Genomic DNA, 24,005 nt, shown 5'->3' on the forward strand with positions numbered 1-24,005 from the left:
CCCCCCTAGGGCACGCTCCCTGCCTCGTGGACTCCCTATGGGCCTCCTAACGTGAAACCAACACCAACCCCTCCTATAAATCCAGAATACCCCAAAACAGAAGAGAGATCAGAAGTTCCGCCGCCGCAAGCCTGTGTAGCCATGAGAAATCAATCTAGGCCCTCTCCGGCACCCTGCCGGAGAGGGCGATCACCGGAGGCCATGGAGGAGGATTGTCGGTGTCAAAACCGGCGGATCTCGAGTAGGGGGTCCAGAACTGTGCGTCTAGGTGGATGGTCACAGGAGACAAGGGACACGATGTTTTTACCCAGGTTCGGGCCCTCTCGATGGAGGTAAAACCCTACTCCTTCTTGATTAATATTAATGATATGGGTAGTACAAGAGTAGATCTACCACGAGATCAGAGAGGCTAAACCCTAGAAGCTAGCCTATGGTATGATTGTTGTTCGTCCTATGGACTAAAACCCTCCGGTTTATATAGACACCGGAGAGGGCTAGGGTTACACTGAGTCGGTTACAAGGGGAGGAGATCTACATATTCATACCGCCAAGCTTGCCTTCCACGCCAAGGAAAGTCCCATCCGGACACGGGACGAAGTCTTCAATCTGGCATCTTCATAGTCCAGGAGTCTGGCCAAAGGTTATAGTCCGGCTATCCGGACACCCCCTAATCCGGGACTCCCTCAGTAGCCCCCGAACCAGGCTTCAATGACGATGAGTCCGGCGCGCAGATTTGTCTTCGGCATTGCAAGGCGGGTTCTCCTCCAAATTCCATATACCTGTTGAATAGTGTCCGACTTTTGGTGAATGTTGCGCTCCTTGGCTTATACACCCAATAATGGCCATCTTCCACGTGTCAAACGGATGCGAAAATCCAGGGTGTTTTTTCATTTACCCCCCCAGCTGCGTAAATGAGCTGCCTATAAAAGAGACGGGGATTTAGATCCGAATCACACCATCTTCCTTCGCGAGCATTCATCGGAGCGCATTCAACAGAGATCCATTCCATCATGGCCAGTCGACGCAGCTCCTCCTCTCGCCCTTCCAGCCCTCAGCCTGGAGATTGGGAGAAGTGCTCCGTCCCGCACAGCGAGCTAGTGGCGCTCCAAGCCAAAGGGTTTCTTCCCCTAGCCTATATGGTCCCGGTTCGAGCCGGGCTTGCCACCTATAATGGTGGAGAGCAAGCAAAGAGCGTCCCCAATCCCTCCAAAGGAGAGCGGGCATGCCTTGTCCCTTATTTGATAAGAGGGCTCGGATTTCCAATTCATCGTTTCTCCGGGGGCTCCTGGATCTCTACGGCCTCCAGTTGCACGACCTTACTCCTGCCTCCATATTGCATATTGCGGGCCTCGTAGCCCTTTGCGAGTTGTTTTTGGGCATCGAGGCTCATTTCGCGCTGTGGAAGAAGCTGTTCTGCCTTGTGCCCCGTTCTCAGGAGGGGTCGATATATCAAGTGGGCGGAGCCGAACTATGGCGCATCGCCGGGACCAGATATCTATCCAGAACCCCAAAGAAGGCGTCCGAAGACTGGCCTTCAGAATGGTTTTATATAGAAGATGTCCCTCTGCCGGACCCTGTTCGGACCGGCCTCCCTGAGTTCGATAATGCTCCTTTGGAGAAGCGCCTAAGCTGGCACCCACGGAGTCCTCAAAGGGAAAATGACAAGGACGTCTTTTACCTGATGAACCGGATAACGTTGTTGGCTCATTCCGGACTGACCATGATCGAGGTCATGGCCACATGCATTACGCGGGGGGTGCAGCCGCTTCAGTATAGAGGCCACGCCATGTGGGACTTCAATGGGGAGGACGACGCCACCCGGTGCGGCCGTAAGGGGCCGGAATCGGCTGCCGCTCTAATAAAGATCTTGTCCACTTTGTACAAGGGAGAAGAGGAGGAATTCCTCCACGTCAACCCAGAGGGCGGATTTTCTATGTACAATCCTCCAAGCTGGGTAAGCGGATACTTTCACTCGCCCATTCGTTTCATATTCCCATAGTTAAGTATCTTATCTTGTGATTTTGACGCAGGAGTTGCGCCGAGCCGTGAAGGATATAAACAGCCCTCCTCCACAACCCGAGGATCCGGAACGGTCCCTCGATCCGGCCTCCCAAGAGGATCCGGACATATCCATGGAGCTGATCGATGGGGTATTTTACCAACCGAGCATCGACAACGCCTTGGTGGCCATTACAGCCGATTATCCTGGACTACTCCCCGCCTCACAAGTAATCGAGACCGAAGTCCAAATATTTCGAAGATAATCCGTCCGTGCTTATTTTTGATCACCGTATACCAATGGTGTTTCGCAGGGGAGGATCTCGAGGCGGAATGCCGAGCCTGCGGCGACTGGCCAACAAGGGGCAGCAAGGCCCAGCAGGCTGGAAAGAAGTGCGGTCCGGACTAAGACGCCGGCACAACGGTATGGTGTGCCATCTTATTCCCAGGTTTTATTCCCTCAAGGCATACTAACGCTCGTGCTTTCTTTAGGAAAAAGAGCGCTCGCTGGACTATATCCGGAGAGGTTGCCAATCGCGCCTCTACCAGCCAGGCTCCAAGACCGGTTCGGAAGCGGAGGCGAACACGAGGCGCGCACCGGACGCTCCTCCGACAGAGGATGCGGACGGGCTGTCTGCCACCAATTCCGACGTGGAGAGTGCCATGAACCACAAGCGTCCCGGATAGTTCTTCGTGACGCTTGTTTCTCCCAAGGGGCATTGGATGCCTTCAATACGGGAGATGCGTACCTCCGTGCCGCTCAAAATGGTCTAGCCAGAGCCACGGAGCAGTATGTAAAAGACATACGGGTGAGAAAATTTGATGGTTATATATGTCAGTAGCCCCCGAGACTTGAAACAATTAGAAAAACTGATTTAAGGATCATTTGTTTATGCAGGATCTTACAGAAAAGAATACCCAACTGTCCCAGGAGCTGGAAGAGTGCAAAGCCCAACTTGAGGCTGCACTAGCCGCGGCAGGGGAGGCCAAGGAGACCCCCTCTGGTAATATATGCTTCGGAAGATAAGTATGTTGTGAAGTGCGGCATGTGTGCAAATCTGACAATACCATTGCAGATGGCGCCGGAGTGGATCCGGACAAGCAACAGCTCTTGCGCCGGTTAAAGGCCGGCGAGAGCGTGCTTACGAGGGTGAGGCAAGAGAAGAATAATCTCCAAGATGCCAACACCCATCTGGGCGAGGAACTAAAGGATGTTCGTGCTCAGCTGTCGGACTCCGTGAAGGAGAATTGGCGACTTTGATGCGGCATTTTTAGTAAGTGCTTGAACGAACTTCAAAAAAGAGTTCAGCGAGGAAGTCGATTGACAAAGTTATGTCTGTAGGTATGCTGACAGGTCGTCCTGCAGAGGAAATGACTGGTTCTACGGGTGACCTTCTTCCCGAGCTCTCACAACTGCACGAACGAGTTCGGCAGGCAATGCAGGGCATCGCCCAGGCCTTGTGGCCATCCGTCTCCATGCCCGAAGGCCTTGGAGATCTTGCAGAGATGCTTAAGGGAGCGCAACGGCGCTTCCGATTATGGAAGATATCGGCCTGCCATCAAGGCGCCAGGGAGGCCTGGGCCATGGTGAAGACGCGGTACACGAAGGCTGACCCAAACCACATGGCCGAGGTCGGACCTGTGGGGCCCGATGGGAAGGAGATCCCTGTGAGCTTAGTGTACGGCCAGGTAGAGTTGGCCGCCAAGTATTCCCAATAGGACTGTAAACTAGACAACCTATTGGATGGTATTGAAGAGGAATATACCCAATCAAATTGACTATGTAATTTAAGATGACATGTAAAATGCCTTCTAGCCGGATTGTAGATCGTTTGTCATGGCGAACCTTTTCGCTTCAACCTCGGGACCCGATAGTCCAGAGTGTGTCTGAATACCTTCTCGGTTATGTAAGAACCGTGGCATGCATGGAGACCAGGCGTAGGGGTCATTAGTGCTTGAACAGACAAGTGCCCAACTAGTTATGTTATATTACATGGTTAGTAAGAAACATCTTCCAGGTAGAATAGTTCCGTTAGGGGTTCCTTTCCCTGGGACGCATGCCCTAAAGTGCATGTCCGAACTGCGTAAAAAGCAGTAAAGCATCTGGGGGTAGATAAATAAACGAGTGAGAAATCATCTTTAGTTCACCGACCGAATATTCCCTTAAGAACGCTAGCTTTCGGCTTCACCTAGTCTGAGGTACACATCCGGCTGACCCAGCAGTAACAATCACAGAGGTGCTCCCTTTACCGCCTAGCCGAACAATCAGGAACGTAGGGGTAAGCACAGGAGCCAGGCAACCCAGCTTGGCCAAAACTTAAGTCATATCGATGCATATAATGGTGAATAAAAGATACATGTGGAAGTGTGACACATGTGTTGGGCATGAGGCCCGTATAAACAAGCTTCTGTTAAAGAAGCCCCCAGGTATAATGAGCACGGATAGCGCGTCAATTTGTGCGAACAAGGCGCGAACGAGCCCTTAAAGGCTGTTATAGAAAGGGAGGGAGAAGAAGAGAAATATAAGACAGTTAATGTGTAAAAAATAGATAGAGGAAGGAGACGAACACAGAGTCCGGCGCTAGGCGTAGAATCTTCGGAGACGGGCTGCGTTCCATGGGTTCGGCTCGAGTCAGTTGTCCGATGCATCTCGCAGACGGTACGCTCCACCAGTCAGGACTTGGTCAATAATAAAGGGACCTTCCCATTTGGGCTTGAGTTTGTCCTTTTTCTTGTCTGGCAGGCATAGAACTAATTAGCCAACATTGTAAGTTTTGGCCCGTACTTCTCTGCTTTGATATCTTCGAGCCTGCTGTTGATAGAATGCAGAACGGGCTTTTTCCATGTCACGCTCCTCCTCCAGGGCATCCAAACTGTCCTGCCGATAGAGTTCGGCTTCTCTTTCTTCATACATGCAATCCAGAACCTCGCCCAATCTGAGACTCAGGGGCGAAGGAGTTTCCGAACTCGGAAGCTTGGGTTCTTGGATGTTGTCCAATGAATCTAGCCCGCTGCCTGACTTTAGGTTCAGGGCCTGAGCGACGTCCTCCCCTCCGCGGGTATCCGGCTTGGAGGGATCGGGAATCCGGACATAACTAGTCCTTAAGATAGATGAAGGCTTGCCGCATTGTTCCTCCACCACTGCAACATGGTGGGTGACCTGGGGAGAGTTAATCTCTCTCGGATCGGGTTTAAGCCCAATCTGATCGTAGTCTGTAGCGACTCCCAGGGCGGCGATGCGATCCAAGAGCTCGTTTAAGGAAGAGAGCTCCATCGGATCTAACTGCTCGGTGAGTTCCAAGTCGACGTGGAGATTGCTTTCGATGACCCGAGAGTAAGGATGGCAATTTTACCCATGGGTACGGGTATCCACGGATACCGTACCCGCATGGGTAGGGTATGGGCACAATTTTGTACCCACGAGTAGTACCCATACCCTACCTGTTAAGTCATAGGTAGGGCACGGGTATAGCCTTTTACCCATGGATATACCCATACCCTACCCGTTTTATATTGACATGTGAACCTTACCTGTGATTCATAAGTGTACCTATGTTAAATTTATGTTGTGAGCTTATGAACCTATGTTAAAGTTGTCACCAATTGTCAATTTGAATTGAGATAATTGTCATGTACTCATCTATCTATTATTGAGTTATGATCAATGATTTTTTTGTAAAATGTGCTATAAATGAATGTAGAATTGCAAATAACTCGTGTACTATTTGATCTACCCGTTGGGTACCCAATGGGTATGGGTACCCGTCTGGTATGGATACGGGTAAAGTTTCATACCCATGGGTACGGGTATGGGTAGAATTTTATACCCATTAACTAAATGGGTATGGGTATGGTATTGCTCTACCCGTCCCATACCCTACCCATTGCCATCCTTACCCGAGAGGTCATCGTCGCCGCGTCGGCCGAACAGGCGGTCATAAGAAAACCGCCTAGCCGGAGAGTTTGGCCGATAGCCAAAGCTCCTTTAGCGATAGTGCCGTCTTTAAAGACAGGACGAGGCATCCTTCCTGATGGTGACGGCACAGCGGAACTCTCAATGAAAGCACCAATGTCGGTGTCAAAACCGGCGGATCTTGGGTAGGGGGTCCCAAACTGTGCGTCTAGGCGGATGGTCACAGGAGACAAGGGACACGATGTTTTTACCCAGGTTCGGGCCCTCTCGATGGAGGTAAAACCCTACTCCTGCTTGATTAATATTGATCATATGGGTAGTACAAGAGTAGATCTACCACGAGATCAGAGAGGCTAAACCCTAGAAGCTAGCCTATGGTATGATTGTTGTTCGTCCTATGGACTAAAACCCTCCAGTTTATATAGACACCGGAGAGGGCTAGGTTACACAGAGTCGGTTACAAGGGGAGGAGATCTACATATTCGTATCGCCAAGCTTGCCTTCCACGCCAAGGAAAGTCCCATCCGGACACGGGACAAAGTCTTCAATCTGGTATCTTCATAGTCCAGGAGTCTGGCCAAAGGTTATAGTCCGGCTATCCGGACACCCCCTAATCCGGGACTCCCTCAAGGATGTCGGAGGGGCCATCATCACCATGAAGGCCAAGGACCAGAGGGAGTACCTCTCCCCATCTAGGGGGGAGGCCATGGAGGAGGAAGCACAAGGGGGAGAACCTCTCCTCCTCTCTCGGTGGCGCCAGAGTGCCATCGGGAGGGGAATCATCGTCGCGGTGATCATCTTCATCATCATCATCCTCACCTCTTTTACCCGGTCCACTCTCCCACACCCCGCTGTAATCCCTACTTGAACATGGTGCTTTATGCCACGTATTATGATCCAACGATGTGTTGCCATCCTATGATGTTTTGAGTAGATTTCCTTTGTCTTTGGGTTGATTGATGATCTAGATTGGTTTGAGTTGCATGTTTTATTACTGGTGCTGTCCTATGGTGCCCTCAGTGTCGCGCAAGCTTGAGGGATCCCCGCTGTAGGGGTTTGCAATATGTTCATGGTTTGCTTATTGTTTGCATTGCGTGAGTGACAGAAACACAAACACGGATAAGTGGGTCATGGCGTATGGGAATAAAGGGGACTTGGTATGTTAATGCTATGGTTGGGTTTTACCTTAATGATCTTTAGTAGTTGCGGATGCTTGCTAGAGTTCCAATTATAAGTGCATATGATCCAAGAAGAGAAAGTGTGTTAGGTTATGCCTCTCCATCATATGAAATTGCAATAGTGATTACCGATGTGGTTACCAATTGCTTAGGACAATTCCGCACACCGACCCATCATTATTCCACACTCGCAATTTATAATACTTATGTAATATATTCTAACTTTATGATAACATCACCTACTTTTATATTTTAGCCCTCTGATATCATGCAAAGTTATCCTCTTCATACCCATAACGTAGTTTTATTTCTCGTTTCTAGTTGGAAGCAAAAATTCGGTGTACGTAGAGTCATATCAGTGGCAGATAGGAATTGAGAGGATATTGATCTTACCTTTAGCTCCTTGTGGGTTCGACACTCCATACTTATCACTTCCACCTTTGGAAATTGCTACGATAATTCCTTGCACTTGGGGATTATCAAGCTCTTTTTTGGCACCGTTGCCGGGGAGCAATAGCGTGGGGTTGATATTCTCGTGTGTGCTTGTTTGCTTTCTTCACTAAGTAGTTTTTGTTTTCACTTTTTGTTTTGCTTACTTGTGGGTGAAACATACAAAAAAAATAAAAAAAATGAAAATTCAAAAAAAAATTACTTGCCTCTTATGCTTCAAAAGTTTTTTCAAAAAGAGAAGTGATTGGAAAGTTATGCATTGGAGAAGTGAGGGTCGACCTTGAACACTTGTGTTCATGCTCATGGAAACAATGTAGAATTTTTCATGGAAGTTTCTTAGAAATAATTACCCCCTTGTATATATTCATTGTGTTATAAAAATAATGTGCCAAGCTTTGGTTTTAGGATAATTAGATTGCTTGTTTACTATGTGCAGTGCAAGAACAAAAACTTTGGCTGCAGTGCGTGAATTTACATTTTTTTACTCGAAAGTCAAACCTGTCTGAAACTTTTTGCGCAGTAATTCAGTACAGTTTGTTTAAATTGTCATATTATTTTTAGAATACTTGGAGTTACAAAAGTATACGAAATTTCCAGATTACTATAGACTGTCCTGTTTTTGACAGATTCTGTTTTCTATGTGTTGTTCGCTTATTTTGATGAATCTATGGGTAGTATCGGGGGGTATGAACCATAGTGAAGTTGGAATACAGTAGATATAGTGCTAATATGAAATTGGAATGAGTTTACAGCAGTACCTAAAGGTATTGATTTGCTTTATTATACTAACGGATCTCACAAAGTTTTTGTTAAGTTTTGTGTGGATGAAGTGTTCAAAGAACGAGGAGTAACCGAGGTGAGAAGAATAAAGAGAGGCAATAGTTCAAGCTTGGGGATACCCAAGGCACCCCAAGTAAATATTTCAAGTATACTCAAGCATCTAAGCTTGGGGATGCCCCGGTTGCCATCCCATCTTTCTTCTTCAACAATTATCGGTATACCTTGGTTTTTGTTTTGTTCACATGATTTGTGTCCTTTGTGTTTTTATTTTTCTTTAAGAACCATGCTAGTATAAGATAGCCCTTCATTTATTTATAGAACGCTTCATGTGCTTCACTTATATCTTTTGAGTATGATCTTATAGAATGCTCTTTGTGCTTCACTCAAATCTTTTGAGTATGGTTTTATAGAATGCTTCGTGTGCTTCACTTATATATTTTGAGCTTGGATATTGGTTAGTCTATATTAATTGTAGAATGATCCATGAACTTCACTTATATCTTTTGGAGTACGAATAAGCCTATCATCGAAAGTGGGTTTGGAAGAGTGTCAACTTTAGGAAGTAACGATCCCACTATTTTGGAGAGGTCTTGACTTTAGTTAGTAATGATTCCACTATTTCAAAAGAGGTTCCAATTGATTATGAGAACAAAGTTTATATCTATGATAATTATTGTGATGACATGTATGCTATAAAGAATAATGTTAACCATGAAACTTGTCATCATGATTTTAATTTTCAATTGGATTATGCCTCACATGACAGTTATCTTGTTGAGTTTGCTCCCACTATTCCGAATGAGAAGAATTTTTGCTTATGTGGAGAGTAGTAAAATTTCTATGCTTGTAGATCATAAAAATAATGCTTTATGTGATGGTTATATTGTTGAATTCATTCATGATGCTACTGAAAATTATTATGAGGGAGGAATATATGCTTGTTGGAATTGCAATAATATCAAGTTTCCTCTCTATGTGCTTAAAGTTTTGAAGTTATGCTTGTTTTGCCTTCCTATGCTAGTTGATTCTTGTTCCCATAAGTTGTTTGCTCACAAAATCCCTAGGCATAGGAAGCGGGTTAAACTTAAATGTGCTAGTCATATTATTCATGATGCTCTCTTTATGTTTCAATTCTTATCTTTTATGTGAGCATCATTGAAATCATCATGCCTAGCTAAAAGGCATTAAAGAAAAGCGCTTGTTGGGAGACAACCCAATATTTACCCTTACTGTTTTTGTGTGTTCACATGATCATGCTACTGTAGTACTCATGTTTTATAGCTTTTGTTTCAATAAAGTGAAAAGTAAAGCCTTTGAGATCATGTTGGGTGATAGTTGATTTGATCTTGCTGAAAAACAGAAACTTTTGCGCTCACAAAAACAATTCTCATTTTTAACAGAAGAGTGCTTTTGAGTTGATTATTTTTGCAGAAAATTAATATACAAATTGCTCAGGTTTTCCTAAAATTTTCAGAATTTTTTGAGTATCAGAAGTATGGTTGCTGTTCAGATCATTACTGACTGTTCTGTTTCTGACAGATTCTGTTTTCAATGCATAGTTTGCTTGTTTTCTAGTTTCTATGGCTTATATTTCTCAATATAAATTGTAGAAATGATATGGTACAGTAGTCATTGTGTGAGAACAATTATGAATCTTGTCTTTGACAGTACCAAAGTGAATGGTTTACTCTTTATCATTCTAACCCATCTCACGAAGTTCCGTTAAGTTTTGTGTGATTGAAGTTTTCAAGTTTTGGGTGAGATATTGATATGAGGAGAATAAGGAGTGGAAAGACCCTAAGCTTGGGGATGCCCAAGTCATCCCAAGGTAATAGTCAAGGAAGACTCAAGCACCTAAGCTTGGGGATGCCCCGGAAGGCATCCCCTATTTCGTCTTCAAAACCATTGGTATACCTTACTCGGAGCTATATTTTTATTCGTCACATGATATGTGTTTTGCTTGGAGCGTATTTTCATTTTACTTGTTGTTTGAATAAACCTTTGGATCTGAAATCTTTAATAATAAATCATTGGATCTGAAATCTTGAATGAGAGAGTCCTCTCATGGCTAGTTAATTATTTGACTACTCAATGTTCTTCACTTATATCTTTTTGGAGTAGTTTGTCCTTTACTCACGTGCTTCACATATATCCTATGAGTAAATGGTTGAATGAACTGAATATCATAAATCTGAATTTATATATGTTTCATATGCTTATACCATGGGGAGTAATGACTTCACACATAATAAGTATAGGTGGTAAATTTATTGAAAGTTAGCAAACGCAGAATTGGTCACTTGAACAATTCATGAAAGAATATTGAAGGAAGAGAGATTTCACATATAAATATACTATCTTGGACATCCTTTGTAATTGTGAGCACTCATTAAAATATGACATGCTAAATGGTTGATGTTGGACAAGGAAGACAACTTAATGGGTTATGTTTTCCTATATCCGAATAGACGTTATATTGTCTTGGATCATCCAACATGTTGAGCTTGCCTTTCCCTCTCATGCTAGCCAAATTCTTTGCACCAAGTAGAAATACTACTTGTGCTTCCAAACATCCCTTAAACCAGTTTTGCCATGAGTGTCCACCGTACCTACCTATGGATTGAGTAAGATCCTTCAAGTAAGTTGTCATCGGTGCATGCAATAAAAATTGCTCTCTAAATATGTATGATATATTGGTGTGAAGAAAATAAGCTTTATACGAACTTGTGATATGGAAGAAATAAAAGCGACGAACTATATAATAAAAGTCTTTATCACAAGCGGCAATATAAAGTGACGTTCTTTTGCATTAAGATTTTGTGCATCCAACCATAAAAGTGCATGACAACCTCTGCTTTCCTCTGCGAAGGGCCTATCTTTTACTTTTATCTTCTACCCAGTCTTGGTGATCATCACCTTTCCTTTTTACAATTTTTCCTTTGGCAAGCACTTTGTGTTGGAGCGATCCGGATATATATATCCACTCGGATGTAGGTTTTCATAAAATATTATTGTTGACATCACCCTTGAGGTAAAAGGTTGGGAGGCGAAACTATAAGCCCCTTTCTCTATGTCCGATTAAAACTTTGAACCCATAAATATCACGCGAGTGTTAGCAATTGTGAAACATTAAAGGATAGTTGAGTATGTGGAATTTGCTAAATCAAAGCCTTACATAGACCCTTCCTGAAAATAAGATGAATTGCAATTGTTTGATGACTGAGAACATAGTTTGTTAGTTTTCAAGAAAGTTTATGATCTATACCTTAACATGTGAATAGCTTGTTACTTGATCATGAGAAGTTTTATGAGTTGAGCTACTGTTATGATATATAATGATGCTAGAAAACATGGCTGAAATTATCATTGATCAAACCTATGCACTTGCTAGCATTCACACTTCATAAATTATTTCTTTTATCATTTACCTACTCGAGGACGAGCAGGAATCAAGCTTGGGGATGTTGATACGTCTCCAACGTATCTATAATTTATGAAGTATTCATACCATGTTTATAATATTTTTACATGATTTTGGTATGATTTGATTATAACTAACCCGGACTGACGCTGTTTTCAGCAGAACTACCCTGGTGTTATTTTTGTGGAGAAACAAAAGTTCTCGGAATGCGCTGAAAATCAATGGAGAATATTTTTGTAAAATATAAAAAATACTGGAATGAAAAGTTACGGAGGGGATTCCCGAGGCCACCATGAGGTTGGAGGGCGCCCCCCCTAGGGAGTGCCCCCTTCCTAGTGGACTCCCTATGGGACCCCCTGACATGAAACCAATGCCAACCCCTCCTATAAATCCAGAAAACCCCAGAACAGAAGAGAGATCAGAAGTTCCGCCGCCGCAAGCCTTTGTAGCCATGAGAAATCAATCTAGGTCCTCTCCGACACCCTGCCGGAGAGGGCCATCATCACCGGAGGCCATGGAGGATCTCGGAGGGGCCATCATCACCATGAAGGCCAAGGACCAGAGGGAGTACCTCTCCCCATTCAGGGGAAGCCATGGAGGAGGAAGCACAAGGGGGAGAACCTCTCCTCCTCTCTCTCGGTGGCGCCGGAGTGCCATCGGGAGGGGAATCATTGCCGCGGTGATTGTCTTCATCAACATCACCATCACCATCATCATCCTCATCTCTTTTATGCGGTCCACTCTCCCGCACCCCGTTGTAATCCCTACTTGAACATGGTGCTTTATGCCACATATTATGATCCAATGATGTGTTGCCATCCTATGATGTTTTGAGCAGATTTCCTTTGTCTTTGGGTTGATTGATGATCTAGATTGGTTTGAGTTGCATATTTTATTATTGGTGCTTTCCTATGGTGCCCTCCATGTCGCGCAAGCATGAGGGATCCCCGCTGTAGGGTTTGTAATATGTTCATGGTTTGCTTATTGTATGTGTTGCGTGAGTGACAGAAACACAAACACAGATAAGTGGGTCATGGCGTATGGGAATAAAGGGGACTTGATATGTTAATGCTATGGTTGGGTTTTACCTTAATGATCTTTAGTAGTTGCAGATGCTTGCTAGAGTTCCAATCATAAGTGCATATGATCCAAGAAGAGAAATTATGTTAGCTTAGGCCTCTCCCTCATATGAAATTGCAATAGTGATTACCGATCTGGTTACCAATTGCTTAGGACAATTCCGCACACTGACCCATCATTATTCCACACTCGCTATTTATAATACTTAATTAATATATTCTAACTTTATGATAACAACACCAACTTTTATATTTTAGCTCTGCGATATCATGCAAAGTTATCGTCTTCATACCCACAATGTAGTTTTATTTCTCGTTTCTAGTTGGAAGCAAACATTTTGTGTACGTAGAGTCGTATGAGTGGTAGATAGGACTAGAGAGAATATTGATCTTACCTTTAGCTCCTTGTGGGTTTGACACTCTATACTTATCACTTCCATCTTTGGAAATTGCTATGATGATTCCCTACACTTGGGGATTATCAGAGCCTAGTTGTTGTAGGTTTTGTGCTTGACAAATTAATCGCTAGGTTTATTCCGCATTTGTTCAAGCCTAAACCATAATTATTTTGAAAGCGCCTATTCACACCCCCCTCTAGGCAACATCCACGATCTTTCAATAGGCATTTCATAAGCGAACAAATTATCAAGACATGAAATATCTAGCATATGCAAGCAAGAAGAAAGAAACAATAACGATTTCATCATGAAGAGAGGTAATTTAGTAACATGAAGATTTCTACAACCATATTTTCCCCTCTCATAATAATTACTTTTGGGATCATGATCAAATTCTAAAAATACAGTATCATATAAAATATTCTCTTCATGATCCACATGCATAAAAGTTTCACAATCTTCCAAGGTAGTGGGATTAACATCAACTAAAGTCATGACCTCTCCAAACCCACTTTTATCAAAAAAAAATCATAAGATTGAACATTCTCCAAATATTTGGGATTGTTATTACCTAAATTTGACGCTCTTCCAAACCCACTTTCAATATTACTATTGCAAAATTTATTATCAATATCATATTCATCATGAGGCTTAAATAAATTTTCTAGACCATAAGAAGCATCACTCCAATCATGATCATTACAATAGGTAGTGGACATAGCAAAATTAGCATCCCCAAGCTTGTAGCTTTGCATATTATTAGAACAATTAACATTAATAGAATTTATCATAACATCATTGCAATCATGATTTTCATTCAAGGAGCTATCAAGTGTGGATGCAATAGCAATAACTTCATTTTTAACATAAGGAACTATAGCAAGTTTCATCACCATAAGCATCATTAATATTGGCATCATGGCCATAAGAATAACAAGCATTACATTCATTATGAGGGGATATTTCTATCAAATCAACAGAATTATATTTTTCTATAGATTCATGCATATCATTATTTTCTTCCAAAGCAGACATTCTCCCAATGAATTCACTAACATAGGCATTAGATGCATATTTTCATAGCAATATTTAAGTATTGAACATTTTTCAGATTTGTAGAGACTAATATCATACTTTTCAATCAAAGAAGCAACTTCATAGGCACCCTTAAAAGCAACAAATTCTTCAATTAGTTCGACATCATAGTGTCGGTGAGAACGACACCTATGGGATCAACTGGATCCCTACTATGGTCGGCGGGCGCGGGGTTGTGAGAAGAGCAGGTCTAAGAGCCAGCACAAAGGTCGTTTACCCAGGTTCGGGCCGCGGAGATCGCGTAATACCCTAGTCCTGCTTTTGTGTGTATATGAATGTTCTTGAGCTAGCTATCGAGAGTGACTTGCTCAAAGAGCCGAATCCCTATGCCTCGGGCCTCCTTTTATAGTCGAAGGAGGCGCCATAGTGGCACACAGAAGGTGGAATGGGTATAGTGTAGCTTATTGCTTGCTATTACGAGACAAGACACATTAAATGCGCCCCCTGAGGTCTCCCCTTGCTTTATTGTCGCCTTACCCTACTTCGACACGCGCCCTGGCCAGCGAGGCGGTCAGCGCCATGTAGGATGGCAGGCTGCTGAGGTGTCCCGGTGGCGGCGTCTACACGAGGATCTGCATGCCACAACGCAGGTGCTTGCTGAGTTGGCCTCGGGGCCGCACGTTGCCACGCAGGTGCGTGCCTGGCTGGCTGGGCTGGCAGCTGCATGGGAACGGCGGTGGGGTCTTGGCGCGCGCGGGCCGGCCCGCGGCCCCGCTGATGTCCTCGGCAAGGGTCTTGCCGTGGCACCGTGGTCGTCCCCGGCAAGGATGTTGCCGGAGGTCTCGTCTTCTGGTCCTCACCTGACCTTGTGTGTTAATGATCTTCACAAAGATCTGCATGCCACCATGGAGGCGCCTCCCGAGCCTTGGTTCCAATGTTATTGTGTTGGAAACCTTGGGCTCAAGGGTGGCGCGCTCCGCTGGTGCCAGGCAAGTCGCCCCGGCAAGGCCCTTGCCGGGGCCGTGGAGGCCGCCTCGGCAAGGGTCTTTCCGGGGGAGTCCGCCTTGCCCTCTTGCTCTTTATGTTCCTGTCTTGGCATTGCTCTGATCGTCTTGTAGCTTCGGCTTCCTCACCTGCCCTACTCAGTGTGGCCGTGGGCGTGGCTCTGACTGCCCGTGCACATGTAAAGGGGTACAAAGTAGAACCCCTACTTCTATACACCGACAGGAGCCCCCGGGCCTGGGCCACACATAAGCGCGATGTTTTGTTGGGCTAGGCCCAAAACGGTGCGCGGGCAGGCGGGGCCGATTTTTACCGCGGTAATTTTTCCGCCCGCTGTGCTTCCCCATGACTTGCGTTGAATGCGTGACATGGGGGATCATGCGTGGGGTGACCGAAGCATGCTCGCATCATCTTGCGGTGAGCAGTAAAGAGGCGGCTTGCGTGTCCCTTTAAGACCGCAGGGCTGCTGCTCATTTACTTTTCTTCACCTTGGAACCGCCGTCCATCTTTCCCACTACGCCCACCCCTCGTGCCATGTACGCCGCATGCATGGCGTGGGGTGGGTGACAGGCGCGTGGAATATGGGAAGACGCGCGCGTGGGTCGATACCCACGCGCCTTCAATTGGGCGAGGAGGGCGGCTGACAGCCTCGCCTGCTGCCATCTTAATGAGCTGGATTGGCTGATAGGGGCGGTTGGGACCCGATCCCGCCCCTTTATAAGGAGGGGAGGGGGAGGGATGCCACCCCTCAATATTTCCCCATTTGCTTCCTCCCATCTTGGCTTCCTCTTCCCTGCTGTTATGGCGAGAGGGTGTGCTGATGCTTCAACGGTGGCTGCGAGGGTCACCGCTCGACAACGCGCCCCTCCTCCCCAAGAACCCGTGGCGGCGGAGCCGTCCATGAGGGGAAGGGGGAGGGTGCAATGCCGAGGTCGCCGTGGCACTTGGGGAAGAGGTGGACGGGGCGGCGCATCGGCCTCGCCTCCGCCGGCGGTCCCTCCCTCAATGGAGGGCCACGTCGGGGACCAACCCCGCAAATTCCTCATCAGGCTGCGCCAGCCGGTGCGTCGTCGTCTTCGTCTCCCTACTCCATTTGCTCGAGAGATGGAGCTCGACCCGCCGCAAATGGTGAGACTGCATATGAGGGGCTGCGGGAATAGCGGCACATGGGCCGACGTTGATTTCCCAGCCCCGCATGTCACGTATCTCCGTCGCGGATGGAAAACCTTCGCTCGCATCCACAACCTGACGGTGGGGCTCATTCTCTATTTCAAACTAATGGAGAACGGCCTGCTCTCCGTCAAGGTCTTTGGAGACTTCGGGACTTTCCTAAAGTGCTGCGTGGAGAGATCCTCCGATGACGAAAACTCTTCCTCGAGCGAGAGTGACGAGGAGGACAGCGACGGCGACGATGAGGGTAGCAGGCGAGAGGATGATGGGTCTGACTAGGCGTCGGACCCGCCATCCCCGGGCGGTGCCGGCAGCAGCAGCATCTGCACCGGGCCCCTTCTCCCGGTGGGGATGGCTCCTTGAACTTCTCGGGGTCGCCTCCTTGGGCGGCTGGCGTGGGGAGGCTGGAGAAGGCGGAGAAGGCGGGTGGTGGGCCGTCAAGTCAGAGTACGATGGCACCGACGCCTTCATAGCGTATTGACGGACCATTGCCTCATCTTCCAGCTCTTCTCCCGGCACCATCATCACCAGCCCTCCCCTAGGCGGCCGCCGACATGTTCTCTTGGTGCCTTCTGCTGCTCGTACGCCTAGGCGCTCCTTCTGCCCTCTTGCCTTCTTGTTCCGTTTCCTGAGGAGAGGGACAAGAAAGGGATTACGGGCACCTTATCTCTTTTTAGTTTGTAAGCCTCCAGGCCTTAGTTAAATTTAAAACTTGTAATCCCCTTGCTCATGTTTACATTCCGTACGAATTGTACCTATATGGGGCGTATTAATGAAAAAGGGTGCTTGCCGGGTCCTTTGCGTGTGAGCGAAGCCCATGCCAAGGAATGAATCCTTGTTATTTTTCAAATAAACATCTACTTCGCCCCTATGCTTGCTTCCTCGCTGCCGCGGCTACAACCAAATTCCGAACCAAGAAATAGCTCTCGGGCAGTAGGAAAAAGGGAGCACGACAGCCTTGGAATAAAACGAGGTTCCATACGTCCCAATTCTATATGAAAATGCATAATAGGGGATAAGAGACTTATCTGAATCTGCAGCCCTCGGCAACCTTGGCTTGCCGTGGGTGGACCCTTGTGTCTTCAGCCCCCGGCAACCTTGGCTTGCCGGGGCGAGAGCGCCGACTCATTCTCTTTCTTCCACATAGCTCGGCAGAAACATTCATGTACCCTGCGAACCAAAGAGGACGGAAAGGAACAAAGAGATGTAGACTCGACCTCTGTGCTAGGGGTTAGTCGCCGCGAAGCACTATCAACCCTAACCGAGGGAGAGACTCAACCTAGCATGCATGCTATGACTTAGGGCGCCAGTGCTTTGTTTATTTATGCTTAGGGTCTGCGTCTGGCTTTGTACAGAGGGTTACATGCCTTGCCGACAAGGCTTGTACAAAAGGTGGCTTGCCGGGGGGCCCGGCAACCGTGCCTTATGGGTAAAACTTGCGAAGATGCTCGATGTTCCAGGAGTTGCTCACTGGAATGGCATCTCCAGTCTCCAGGCGGACTGCGCCGGGCCTGGTGACTCGTGTTACCCGATAAGGGCCTTCCCACTTTGGCGTCAACTTGTTGGAATTCTTGGCCGACTGAATGCACCGAAGAACAAGGTCGCCTTCCTCAAAGCTTAGGGCATGAACCTTGCGGCTATGGTAGCAGCGCAAGGCTTGCTGGTAGCGTGCTGCTCTCACAGCCGCCCGGAGACGATCTTCCTCGAGGAGCGTCGCATCATCTTGGTGCAGTTGCTCTTGCTCAAGCTCATCATAAATGAGCACTCGGGGTGACCCGTATATGAGTTCCGTGGGGAGAACTGCTTCTGCCCCGTATACCAAGGCAAAGGGCGTCTGGCCGATGGCTCGATTCGGCGTTGTTCTGATCGACCAAAGAACCGCCGGCAACTCATCAATCCAGCGCCTTCCGCTCTTGTGCAGTCTGTCAAAAGTCTTTGTCCTCAGGGCTCGCAGTACTTCAGCATTTTCCCTCTCCGCTTGGCCGTTGCTTCGTGGGTGTGCCACGGAAGCGAACAGACCTTGTTGCTGAGGTCTTCAATGTATTGCATGAAGGTGTGGCTTAAACTGCATGCCGTTGTCAGTGATGACTCTGTTTGGCACACCAAAGCGGCAAACTAGTCCCTTGAAGAATTTGACGGCCGACTGCACTGTCACCTTCCTCACTGCTTCCACCTCCAGCCACTTTGCGAACTTGTTGATTGCAACGTACAAGTACTCAAAGCCCCAACGGCATGGGGGAAGGGCCCAGTATGTCGAGCCCCCAGACCAAGAATGGCCAGGAGAGAGGGGCTGTTTGAAGGGCTTGAGCTGGTTCATGAAGCTTCTTTGAATGGAACTAGCATGCTTCACACTTGGTTACTAGTGTCGTCGCATCCTGGAGGGCGGTGGGCCAGAAGAAACCTTGCCGGAAAGCCTTGCCGGCAAGGGCCCTCGACCCTATGTGGGAGCCACATATGCCTCCATGTATCTCCGCCAACAGCTCCAGTCCTTCCTCCCGGGGAATGCACTTCAATTTCACTCAGTTTGGTCTTTTTCTGTATAGAACGTTGTCAACTAACTGGTACAGGGCAGACCGACGGGCTACTTTCTCCGCTTCTTCCTGCTCCTCAGGAAGCTCCCCTGTTTGGAGGAATCAGACGGTATGTTGTGCCCATATAGGAGCCTGGGGCTCGACGGCAAGGACCAAAGGCATCCCCTCTGCCGTGGGAACGGCTACCTCTACGGCCAGGGCTTGACGCCCTGCCGGAGTCAGTTGCCCCGCGGCAGGCTCGGCGTCCACGGCAACATCTTCGCCAGCGGCTCTAGGGAGCTCAGTGGGGAAGTACTTGCCGGGGCCTGACTTCCTCCACTTGTTTTGCTCTGTTGATGGTTCAACGGATGGTTCAGTTAACCAAAGCACAAAAGTACCTGGTTCCACAGGTAGCTTGAGGGTAGCGCGCTTCGACAGGTAGTTGGCGATGTCATTTTCCATCCGGGGGACATGCTCCGCCTGTATACCATCAAAGCGCTCCTCCAGTTTCTTCACCTCATCCATGTAGGCTTCCATCAATGGGCTTTGATAATCCTTGTTGACCTGCCTGACGACAAGCTGCGAATCACCCCTGGCGATGAGCTTCTTGACCCCGAGGTTTGGCGCGATCCTGAGACTAGCAAGCAGTCCCTCGTATTCAGCAGTGTTGTTCGTCAACATCTCCCTGGGAAAGTGCATCTAGATCACGTACTTGAGGTGCTCTCCGGTGGGTGCGACGAGCAGTGCACCAGCACGGGCGCCTTGCAGCGAAAAAGCCCCGTCAAAGTACATAACCCAGTTGCAACTTGTTTCCTTGCCAGGAAGAGTGGTCTCCTGGATCTCTTCGTCGGGTGTCGAGGTCCATTCCGCAATGAACTCCGCCAAGACTCTGCTCTAAATTGTCGAGGTGCTTTCGAACTTCAAACCAAAACTTGACAGCTCCAAGGCCCACTCCACAATCCTCCCCGTTGCATCTTGCTTATGTAGTATCCCTTGCAACGGGAGGCGGGTGACGACGGTGATCGCGTGCGCTTGGAAGTAATGACGTAGCTTCCTCGAGGCCATAAGGAGGCCGAAGAGCAATTTATGCACACTGGAGTACCATGACCTAGCCCCCTGCAAGAGGGAGCTGACGAAGTAAACCGGGTGCTGCATCATCATCTTCTTCTGCACCACTTCGCCTGGTTGCGCGGGCCCTGTCGCGCTGGTGTCAAACCTTGCCGGGGGCCCAGCCTTGCCGAGACCAGGCCCTACCGGGGGGAGTTCTGGCTCGCCATCCGTCAACTCTATCATTGCTGCTGCCCCTTCATCAACCTCCCTCTACGCCACCAGTGCGACGCTAACCACTTGATTCGTCACCGCTAGATACAGCAGCAGTGGCTCTTGTGGCTTAGGCGCAACCAGTATTAGCATGGAGGAGAGGTACTTCTTTAAATCCCGCAGCGCTGCCTCGGCCTCCGGGGTCCACTCCATCGGGCCCGCCTTTTTCAAGATTTTGAAAAAGGGAAGGGCACACTCAGTGGACTTGGAGATGAATCTGCTCATGGCGGCGACGCAGCCAGTGAGCCGACGCACATCCTTGATCCGCTTAGGTGCCTCAGTCTGCTCAATGGCCTTAATCTTGTCTGGGTTCTCCTCGATCCCACACTACGACACAAAGAACCCGAGAAGCTTGCCGAATGGGACACCGAAGACACACTTCTTAGCGTTCAGCTTGAGGTTGATCTTGCGCAGGTTTGCAAATGTTTCTTCCAGATCTTGCACAAGTGTTGCCTTGTCCTTGGTTTTGACCACTATGTCATCCATATATGCTTCCATATTTCTATGTAGCTGAGGCTCAAAACCAATTTGGACTGCTCTTGCAAAGGTCGAGCCAGCACTCTTCAACCCGAAAGGCATCCGTAAAAAGCAGTACATACCACATGGGTTGATGAATGTTGTCTTCTCTTCATCTTCTCTCGTCATGAAAATCTGATGGTATCCTGAGTAGGCGTCGAGGAATGATAACAGGTCACACCTGGTCGTGGAGTCAACAATCTGGTTGATGCGCGGCAATGGGAAAGGGTCTTTTAGACAAGCCTTATTGATATCCATGTAATCAATACACAACCTCCACTTCCCGTTTGCCTTGCGCACTACCACAGGATTGGCCAACCACGTCGGATGGAGTACCCCTCTTACCAAGCCTGCCGCTTCCAGCTTTCTGATCTCTTCCGTGATGAACTCTTGCCTCTCCAGAACTTGCTTCCTGACCTTCTGCTTGACGGGCCATGCATGGGGACAGACAGCAAGATGGTGCTCAATCACTTCCCTGGGAACGCCGGGAATGTCGGACGCCTGCCACGCAAACACATAGACATTCTCCCACAGGAAAGTGACGAGCTCGCCTTCCTATTTGCTATCGAGGGTGGAGCTTATGGTGAAAGCCCCTCCCGTGTCGTCCTCCTTGACGAGCACCTTCTTGGTATCTGGTGGTGCAGCTCTGGATTTCTTGCTCTTGCCGGTGGAGCTCTCTGGCACGTCCTCGACAGGAGCACAACACTCCGAAGAGGTGCACTTGCTGGAGTGGGTGCGAGAGGTCTTGCCGGTCTTCTTCCCTTCCGGGGCTTCAGCGGCAGGAGCAAACGCCTTGGTGGCAGCTGCCGCAGCTGCTTCCCAGTAGAGTTGATCAGCGCAGATCAGCGCATCCTTCTTGTCGGAGGGGGCGGTGATGATGTTCATCGGCCCAGGCATCTTCAGCATGTTATAGGCATAGTGCGACGCCGCCATGAACTTGGCCAGTGCCGGGCGGCCGAGGATCCCGTTGTAGGGCAAGGGGATCTCGGCCACATCAAAGACAATCCTCTACGTCCTATAGTTCAACTCGCCTCCAAACGTCTTAGGCAGTGTGACCTTGCCCTTCGGCTGGCTTCTTCCCGGGTTGACCCCTTGAAACGTGTCCGTCCCTTTGAGATCTCCATCAGGAATCTGCAGCCTCTTGACCACGACAAGCGAGATCAAGTTCAGACCGGCCCCGCCGTCAACTAGCATATTCATCACCTTGAGGTTGTGAATCATTGGTGAAACCAACAACGGCAAACACCCGACCGCAGTTGTGCGATCAGGGTGGTCCTCGGTGTCAAAGATGATAGGCGTGCTGGACCACTTCAGTGGCTTCCGCGCGTCGAGCGATGGCTCCACCATTGTGATCTCACGCGCCCACTGCTTGAGCTGGCGGCGAGAGGTGTGCAACGAGGCTCCACCTTCGATGCACATGGCCTCTATAGCTTTCTGGAACTCGTGGTCGCCGGACTCGTCGTCCTCGTCATGATCATCGTCTTCCTGCTTCTTGTCGCAGCCCCGGGCGGGCCTCTTGCTGGTTATCCTTGCCATGGCGGCTTCCTTGGCTGACATGCTTCTTGCCGGATCCTCCGGCACCGTCCTGGCCTCTCTACTTGTCCCGCCTCTTGTATTCGGCTTTTTGCTTCTCAGTAAGCAGCTCAACTTGTCGGCAGTTTTGGAGATCGTGGTCCTTGGTGCGGTGGATCTTGCAATACTGCTTGTCAGAGCTTCCCGGCTTGTCGGCAGCCGCCAAGGCCCGACAAGCGGCACACCCAGCAACTTCCTTGCCGGGGTCGCTCGCCTTCGCCTTCTTGGCAGTGCCGGTGTCGTCGGACCCCTCGACGGCAAGCACAGTCTTGCCCTTGCACTTTCTATTATGGCGCCGACCCTTCTTCGTTGGGGCAGCGATGTCGTTGTCCATGGAGTCGGTTTCCGCACCGCGTCCTCACCGGGGTACTTCCTCCCCTCTTCAGCCCGAGTGCACCTATCGACCAGAACATAAAGTTTGGCCACATCCTTGACCTTGTTCATCGCTAGCTCCTCACGCATCTTGCAGTTACGCACATTCTGATGGAATGCTCTAATCACGGTGGCAGGGTGAACGTCTGGGATGTTGTACTGCACCTGGCTGAACCTCTGGATATACTTGCGTAGGTTTTCACCTTCCTTCTGGGGGATGATATGCAAATCACTTGCCTGGCCATGAGCTTGATGGCCTCAAGTGAAGGCGCCAACAAACTCATGACACAGATCCGACCAAGAAGAAATGGAATCCACCGACAAGTGCATCAACCATGACATAACATTGGGCTTGAGTGCTAACGGGAAGTAATTGGCAAGCACCTTGTCGTCGCGGGCTCCAGCAGCTTGCATCGCAATGGTGTAGATGCTGAGGAACTCCGACGAGTGAGTCTTGCCGTTGTACTTCTCACCAACGTCGGGCTTGAATGTGCGGTGGGAGGACCACTGGAACTGCCACAGCTCACGACTAAAGGCTGGGAAACCCACCTTGTATGGTAGGCCACCATAGCCTCCCGATGCTGGGTGGTCCATAGTGGGCCCCGCCCGCCTATCTGACTGGTGGCGCGCATCACACTAACGCTCGATGGTAGTTCGAGCGTCTTCAAGGGCTCGCTCCCGAAGAACTTGACGCTGATCGTGGTGGGTCCACGGATCGGACGATGCTACAGAAATATTATCACAAGCGTCATCACGACGAATCGACACCCGCGGTAGCTGGCGTGGGGTAGGAGAGTGCACCGTGGCTGCATCACCCCTGACCCTTCCATCGCTGGCTTGCGGTGGCTTGATGGAGCGGCGGCCTATGGGCCCCGTTGGTCGCGGCTCATCTTTGTTGGCGATGCCGACGAGGCTCCAGACGGTGGCTCTCCACTCGTCGAGCTTCTCCGCAGTAGGAGGAAAGTCAAGGAGCAGCTGTGCGTGTGCCAAAGCTTCTGCTGGCGTGGGCGATGGCGAGAGCTGCGTGGACCGTGATGCGCTTTGACTTCTAACCACGTTAGAAGGAGCTCTACCACGACCCTGCGACTATATGCCATTTTTGCCAGTACTTCGGCATGCATGCTGACCTCCTTCGTCCTGCGAAGGGCGCACTGGACTCTTCCCAGGTCGGCGCCCAGGGCCACCAGTGTGGTGACACTGCTCGTCATGCACGACTTGGGAAGAGCGCGTCATGGGCGCCGGCGCAGGCGTCTTGGAGGCCGCCGCGCTGCTAGTGGGTGGCATGGCGCCG

The sequence above is a fragment of the Triticum aestivum genome, chromosome 2B (assembly GCF_018294505.1).
Source record: "Triticum aestivum cultivar Chinese Spring chromosome 2B, IWGSC CS RefSeq v2.1, whole genome shotgun sequence".
Classification (NCBI taxonomy): domain Eukaryota; kingdom Viridiplantae; phylum Streptophyta; class Magnoliopsida; order Poales; family Poaceae; genus Triticum; species Triticum aestivum.